Here is an 8,536-nt window from a genome sequence, read left to right on the forward strand (position 1 = left end):
AAAACTATTTGTAAGAAGAGGAGTTGGAGTGATTTGAATAGAGAGTGAATAAGAGTTGTATTTATAGAGGATTTTTGAAAATACGACCGTTGCGATCCGACGGTGGAGAGGATAGAGCCGTTACTAGTGATGGATGGTTGATACAGGTGTATCCGCACTCCTTTAGGGAACTTAGTTAACCTCAAGCTAAGTTGAGGGAAGAATCCTATTCTAGGCAGAATTCCTAGTTAGGGAAGAGTTTTGTTTTAGGCAATACTCTTAGTTTAGGAAATAGATTCCTAATAGAAGTCCTTGGTCGACTGAGTACGATGAAGGCTATAAATAAAGGGCTTTGGATAATAGCTAAGGACACACAAATACTAGATACAGAAAACCTAGCAAACAGTTTAAGGTTGATCCACTGTTTAGAAGATTGTGAGCGTAACAAAGAGAGAATTTTAATCGTTTTCTTGTTCATAATCTAGAGAAGATATTTTTCTTCACATTAATTTCTTGTGTATCTGTTCTCTGAGTCTTTTTGTCTATTATTATTCTGAATTCCGCCTCTATAATAATAGATTCCAAGGTACAGAGATCAAAACGTGTCAAGTTGGTACCAGGAGCAAGGTTAGTTTCTAGGGTAGATCCCCGTGGTTTATGGTTTTCACTAGATCTATCTACATAAATCTTAGTGAGGTACTCGAGAAGCTAGAAGACGTTAGGAGAACAAGGGGATCAAGGATGACAAATCCAGATGATGATCCTAAGAAAAGCGAACCACAAACTATGGAAGAAAAGTTGGCTACACTGCAAACAGACATGAATTCGATTCAAACCACCCTGGAAGAATTGACCGAATGTATCCATTCTCATACACCCAAGACGAATACGAAGAAAAAGATTATACCTTCACATGAAGCTTCGGAAGAAGAGGATGCGGATGAAGAAGAAGAAGAAGAAGAGGAAGAAGATGAGGACGAAAAGAAGAAAAGTGAGTTTCTCAAAAGTTCTACTTCAACTAAACTTCATGGTAAAAATATGAAAATTGATTTCCATGTTGATATTCCACTTTATGATGGAAGTGTCGACATAGATAAACTGGATGATTTGATTGAACGTCTAGAGACGTATTTTTCTTTCTTTGAATATGGTTTAAAAGAAAAGATTGCTTTCGCGGCATTGAAGCTACAAAAACATGCTCTAACCTGATGGAAAGCTTATCAAAGACAAAACCAAGGTAAGAGAGCATTGTCGTGGAAAAGATTCAAGGCAGTTGTAAGGAAACAATTTTATCCGGTTGGATACGTTGAGGAGAGATAGTTCAAGTGGTACAACTTGAAGCAGTCATACAACCAAATCGTACAAGAATATACTTCAGAATTTCAGAATCAAGCTACGGTTTTGGATTTAGACTTGGAAGATCATACTATCTATATGAAGTATATTTCTGGGTTCCATTAGTATATACGGAAGGAGTTGAAGATGTTTTCAGTAGATACTATTGTTGAAGCAAGTATAAAAGGTAATGCCGTTGAGGGCAGGCTTAAGAATTCTGATTCAAAGGGAAATACTAAGGTGAAATCTGGAGGTACCACTGTGAAAGGAGGTGAAAGGAGGAAAGAAGAAGGGAATTCTAGTGACAAGGAAAGTTTGACGTGCACCCATTGCAAGCAAACATGTCATGTTGTTGACAAGTGTTGGGTTAAGAACCCTCATCTAAAACCTAAAGGGTTGCAGAGGAAAGAAGCCAAGAAGGCATCACTAGTCACTCAAACTCCAAAATAAGTCCACGTACTAACGAAACCCAATTCAAAGCTTTCCCTTATGTCAGGGGCAAAAAAAAGACCTTCAAGGGATGACCTTAGGGAGCAACTCTTCACAGTGAAGATGCAAGTCAAAACATCACTAGTTGATGCTGTTATTGACCCAGGAAGTCAGAAGAATTTACTTTCAAATTCTTTGGTTCAGAAGTTAGGATTGAAGACTATCAAACATCCAAAACCATACCCTTTAGGATGGCTTCAAAAGGAAGGAGGCTTACAAGTTTCACAGCAATGCACGTTCAAATTTTCTCTAGATGAGTCATATATTGATGAAGTTACATGCGATCTAATTCTTTTGGATGTTTGCCAGGTAGTACTAGGTAGCCCTTACTTATGGGATAAAGATGCAACTCTACATAGGAGGGAGCAAAAGTACACCTTTACCAAAGATGGAGAAAGTTTTGTGATTCGGGGTATAAAATCTCCTCTTGAGGGAGCAAGATTAATCACAACCACTCAGGCTAAGCGGTTGGTGAATGCTAGCACGAAATTCATTCTCCTTGTGATCCGTTCTCTTTAGGAGAAGCCGAGTAGAGTTTGTTTGGCATACTTGTCTGCACAACAAGAAGGCGACCTAGAAAGGTTGAAGTTGAAGTATAAGGATTTATTTTCACATGTCACGGGATTACCGCCAAAGAGGATTGTGGAGCATGAGATCATGTTGACTGGGGAGAGTTCTCTATCTAATGTTGGTCTTTATCGCACAACCGTAGAGGAATCTAATGAGATTAAGAAACAAGTCCAGGAACTTCTAGAATTAGGAATGATAGTGCCAAGTGTTTCACCTTGTGGATCGGAAGTGTTGTGATGCCAAAGAAAGATGGAGGTTGGCGTATGTGTATTGATTATAGAGCATTGAACAAGATTACTATCAAGAATCGTTATCCTATACCTAGGATAGATGACATGATGGATCAATTGGAAAAAGCTCGCGTCTTTACAAAGTTGGATTTAAAATTCGGATACCAACATATGAGAGTTCGAGAAGATGATACATAAAAAACTGCTTTCAAAACCAAAAAAGGCTTGTTTGAATGGTTGGTGATGCTTTTTGGTTTGTGTAATTCTCCAGCGACGTTTATGCGTTTGTTGAATGATTTGTTACGACCTTTTATAGAAGATTTTGTGATTGTTTATTTGGATGATATCCTTATATACAGCAGAACATGGGAAGAACATCTCGTTCACGTTGAGAAGGTGTTTCAAGTGTTACATGAAGGCCAGCTGAAGTTGAACATAAAGAAGTGTGAGTTTGGAAAGGAGAAGTTGGTGTACCTTGGATTCATTGTTGGTGGTGGACAACGTAAGATTAATCCAAACAAGGTTGAAGTGATCACTAAGTGGCCTAGACCTAGTACCGTAACTGAAATCAGAAGTTTCTTAGGGGTTTGCACATACTTGCGTAAGTTTATCCGAAATTTTTCGGCTATTGCAGGACCATTACATGGTTTGACGGAAGCTAAGGAAAATTTTGAATGGAAGCAAACCCATGAAGATGCTTTTCAGTTACTAAAAAGGAATATTTCAGAAGCACCAGTGTTGGCATTGCCTAACTTACAACGTACTTTTGATGTTGAGACCGACGCTTCTAACTATACATTGGGAGGAGTGTTATTACAGGATAGTAAACCAGTGGAGTACCATTCAAAATTGTTCTCAGGTGCTATTAAGAACTATGCAGCTTATGACAAAGAATTTTATGCTTTATATCAATGTATCAAGCATTGGCGAGTGTATCTCTTAGGAAAAGAAGTAGTGGTACATTCAGATCATAAGCCATTGGAGTATCTACATGCACAGACGAAACTACAACAAGCCCGACACATGAAGTGGATGTCTTACTTGATGACTTTCAATATTCTCATTAAGTACAAGAAGGGAGTAACAAACAAGTTGGCAGATATGTTATCTCGACCTCCAATTCGAACATTAATGATGGCCATGAGAATTTAGCCAATTGTTCCTCAAGAGTATGCAGAGTCATATGCATCCAACAAATACTTCAAGAAGGTGTTAGAAGGTGTAAAGAGTGGTTTGAAAAGCGAGTATGAACTCCGATATGGATTGCTATACAAAGGTCAGTTGCTTTGCATACCAGAAGATGAAGATCGTTTACAGTGGTTGAGAGAGGCACACACTTCCCGAGTTGCTGGACACTTTGGGATGAATAAAACTCTACTTAACCTATGGCGTTTTGTCTTTTGGTCGAAGATGCAAGATGATGTGGCTAAGTTAGTTCGAGGGTGTAAGTTGTGTAGCACTTCTAAGCCTTCTAACAGAAAACGTGGATTATATCTACCATTACCGGTACCATCGAGACCTTGGGAGAGTACTTCTATGGATTTTCTTGGTGGGTTACCAAAGACCTAGTCTGGTTATGATTACTTGTTCGTTGTGGTCGACCGATTCAGTAAGATGATTGCGTTAATTCCATGTAAAAAGACGGTAACGGGAGCCGGTGCAGCAAAGCTCTTCTTTGAGCATGTGTGGATGCATTTTGGTTTACCTACTTCGATTATTTCTGATAGGGATAGTCGATTCCTTAGTCACTTTTGGGATTCTTTATGGAAGATGATGGACACTAGGTTGAATAAAAGTACAATTTTTCACCCACAAACGGACGGACAAACAGAAGTGGTCAACAGGACTATGGTTCACATGTTAAGGGGATATAATTCTAAGCATCCTAAAACTTGGGATGAGAGTTTACCATATCTACAGTTTGCTTTCAATAGAGCAGTTTATAGTTCTTCGGGAAAATCTCCTTTCGAGACGTGCTATGGTTACTTACCACCTAGCCCTTTCGATCTAGTATTTTATAGTGACACCTCAATGGGGGGGGGGATGAAGAAAGTGAACGACAAAAGGCATAAAAGTTCTTGGAGAAGATATCTCATATTCATGCAACTGTTGAAGCACAATTAAAGAATACAGATACAAACCAAAGCATGAAAAGCATCTTATGCCTTGTAATTTCGGTGTTGGTGACTTGGTATGGTTAAAGTTAGGTAAGGAACGACTGAAGGAGGAATGCAAGAAGTTGAAGCCATTGAGGTATGAACCGTTTCGTATTCTCAACAGATTGGTGACAATGCCTTTCATCTAGATCTGCCACCTTATATAGGAATGTAATCGGTAATAAATGTCGAATACTTGAAGTTTTTTGAACCACCATTACTTGATGATGACGGCGACAACACTATGATCTTCCCAAGAGTAGAAGACTTATGGTTTGATAGAGAGGAATGATAGACACATTTTTGTGTCTGATATAATCTCAATTGTATATATTGTTAGTGCTCGATTTTGTATTTATTTAGGCTTTTTATGTCTTTGTAGGTGTTTTTGGAAAAATAAGATTTTGCGGCGAGATTGGCTCGAAAAGTGTTTTTTGCGTTCATGGGAGGACATTTGCTATTCGGACTCTCACTTTGGATAAGGGGTAACCTAATTAATAAGGGGCATCCCATTTCCAGGCATCTCCTAATCGTACCCCTACTCTGGATAAGGAGCAACCATCTTCAACATTCAAAAATCAGGTTTTGGCGGGAAAAAAGTGTAGTTAAAGAACAGTTTTGGCAATCGTGATTTGGAGGAGTTTGAGGTCGATTAAACCTCTGATTTTAATAGGATAGACTCCTTATGGGTCTAGGAATCTGATATGGGTGTTTAAATCGATTAGATTGGGCTCAATTGATGGATTTTTCTCACAACAAGAAAATATGGAAAGTCACGTGTGTGACCTGTTTTAGGGAATTTTAGAGTGATTAAAACGCTGTAAACCTTCCCAAAGATTTGTATCTATCTAAAGAAGAGTTTAGAATAAAAAGGAAAGCTCAGAAACGCGTAGAAATCCTAAAACAAGAAATTATCGCAACTTGGCCGTGAAGAGAAGGAAAGAGATTTTGGAAGATTTGGGAGAGATTTAATCAGTATTTTTGATATAAATAGATGTCTTGGGTCATATAGAAGAGGTGTCGAGAGTTTGGGAACCTAAGGAGAGCCAGAGAAGAAGAAATCAGAGCTTTACCAAACTCTGTTTCTGCTGCTGCTGCTGTTGAAGAAGAAGAACAGCTGAAGAACATTGACCCTCGGTAGACAGTCGCTGAAAAGTGTCGCTGTTTAACAGCTGAAGACATTAAGATGTTCAGGGCAGTCTTATTTCAGGGCAGTCTTAAATCAGCGACAAAGCAACAGTTTTTCTGTAACAGTTCCATTGTAACAGTTGTTTTGCAACACCAATTCACTGTTGCAAACAGTATGTGTTATTACTTTTCACTCTTTTAATCATCTTTTGAGCAACAAACACATATTTTGAGATCATGATTAATATGAGGAGCTAAACCCCATTGATGAGGCGATAGAGGAAGCTATTTTTCCAACAAAAAGTGGTATATTCTATTTTATCTTTTTATTTGCAATAATTATATGATTATTTGCCTTGAAATATTATTGAATATAATTTTTATTTGAGTGATTGTGATCTATTTTGATGGAGTATGCTCAGTTTTAAGACTTTTGATGCTTCATACTTGGTATTTACAATTATTACTTTTGAAAATCTACTTGTTGCAATATTTTAGAATCAAATTAAATAAGAAAATTGCATAAATATAAGTATTGGTTTAATCACTTTGAACTTGGAAAATAGTGGAATCTTAGCCTCAGTGTTTCTTTTAGTATTGATATCATCTTTGATTGAGTTTGCTATAATTTTTAGTGAGTTTTCTATTTTAATATTAGGATTTAAGTCTAATTAATATCCTTCACAAGTCTGAGAATCGAACCACTTTTACCACTATCTACAAATCACATCAATTTTTGGCGCCGCCGACATGGACTTGTTTTTAGGGTTTTAGATTTATTTTTTTTATTTTTTGTCTTTTTTTATGTTTTTGGGTATTTATCTTGTGTCTACAGGTTCTGGATCATAAAGAAAATTGAGCCAAGGAATTTGGTGATTTCATAAAGACTTGGAGCTAAAAATTAAAGCAAAAAGAACAGAAAAGAAGACAATTTTATTTTTTTTATTTTTTTAGACAATTTTAGTTAGGTTTGTTTATTTTATTTAAAAAAAAAACTGTATTAGGGTTTATTATTTTTGTAATTTTTCTTTATTTTTTTTGGACTTTGGGACATTATTTTTTTATTACCCTACAGAAGGGTACTTTAAATATAAACTGTTTGCGGAGAAGGAAAATTACGATATTGTCTTTGCACCTTGGGTTCGTACACTAGACATCGGAGTCAGTGGCCCGAGTCGACTACAACCGATTCATCCCCCGTCTGGAACGGGAGGTAAGATTCTAAACACTCGCGAATCCCCTGTCAGCGAGTTACTGGACTCCTTCGTATGCATATATGTTGAGGACTGAATACGGACATTTATTTTTCTAGTAAAGGGCAAGGCCTGGCCATACAAGATAAGGGTTCGGATTTCATCACCGTTCTCTTCTTGCCCGCTTTAGGAAAAACTACGCGAACCTAAGCCTAAAATTTTGACTAGAACGAGACCGATAGGGTAACGAGCTTAACAGGAAAGTCATTCGAAAAATATTGGTTACTCTTTTAAGCATACTTCGAAGTTCTTGACGGTTTCTGTAAGTTGAATGCGTGACTGCGCCGCCTTGTAATACCGGTGAGGCCTTGGGTATCAAAGCTCCACCGAGCTTCCCTCGCCTCTATTCAACTTACGTTAACTCGGATTGATTCCAGAGGGGTTTGCTTAAATTGTAACGAATTCCCGTTCGAAGGATTAGAAGCTGGTCTAGAAACAATCTAAGTGGAGCCATCATGCTTTTTGTTTGCTAGAAATCAATAGGTTTGATTTGGTTGAGTCGGCCTTGATCTGTGTTTGCTTACCCTTCCAATTTAGAAAATTCTATTGTATGCCTGAACGTAAAAGAGACGCACTAGGTAGATTTGTTAAAGAGAAACCTAGTAGTTCGAAGCGTCTCGATTACCTTAATCTAGAAAGTCCGGCTTTTGAAGAGTCTGTTTTTGAACGTTCTTTGACTGAGGAGAGAATCCTGTTGCTCCGATAGCGCCAGAAATGGCAACTTTGAAAGCTTTGTTGAATCCAACTAGGACTACCCGTCCTTCGTGTATTAAGTTAGCTGAAACGGAGGCACCCTATGAACTGAAACCTGGGACCTTACAGATGCTCCCAATTTTTTAGGGAAAGAAAATGAAAACCCTTATTACCATGTTAGGGATTTTGAGGAAATTTGTAGTACTCTAAGAATTAGAGGCTTAGATGATGATGCTTTGAAACTTAGGTTATTCCCATTTTCCCTGAAAGATAAGGCCAAGTCGTGGCTGTATAGTTTGGACTCCGAGTCAATTGAGACATATGAACAACTTACATCTGCCTTTTTCAATAAGTTTTTCCCTAGGCACAAAACATCGTCTATTAGGACGCAAATATGCACATTTTCACAACAAGAGGGAGAATCTTTATATAGGTATTTGGAAAGGTTCAATGATTTATTATCCCATTGTCCTCATCATGGTTTAGAAAAGGTTAGGCTAGTTCAGATCCTTTATGAGGGTTTAGATTATTCCACAACGACCATGGTTGAGTCTCTATGCACTGGTGGATTTGAAAACCAAACTGTTGATGCGGCGATGGAATTTTTTAATGAAATCGCCGAAAAAACCCAGCAATGGGAAAATAGTAGGGCACCCCAGAAAACAATTCTTTTAAGTAGAGGAAACGTTAATAGGGTAGAAGG

At 37.8% G+C, this 8,536-nt stretch overlaps 1 pseudogene; it reads right to left on the minus strand.

Annotated features, from left to right (window-relative positions):
- Positions 1-8,217: 8,217 nt before the first annotated feature.
- On the minus strand, positions 8,218-8,317 carry LOC113362377 (annotated as a pseudogene).
- Between the last annotated feature and the right edge of the window lie 219 nt (positions 8,318-8,536).

This window comes from Papaver somniferum, chromosome 3, assembly GCF_003573695.1.
Source record: "Papaver somniferum cultivar HN1 chromosome 3, ASM357369v1, whole genome shotgun sequence".
NCBI lineage: Eukaryota > Viridiplantae > Streptophyta > Magnoliopsida > Ranunculales > Papaveraceae > Papaver > Papaver somniferum.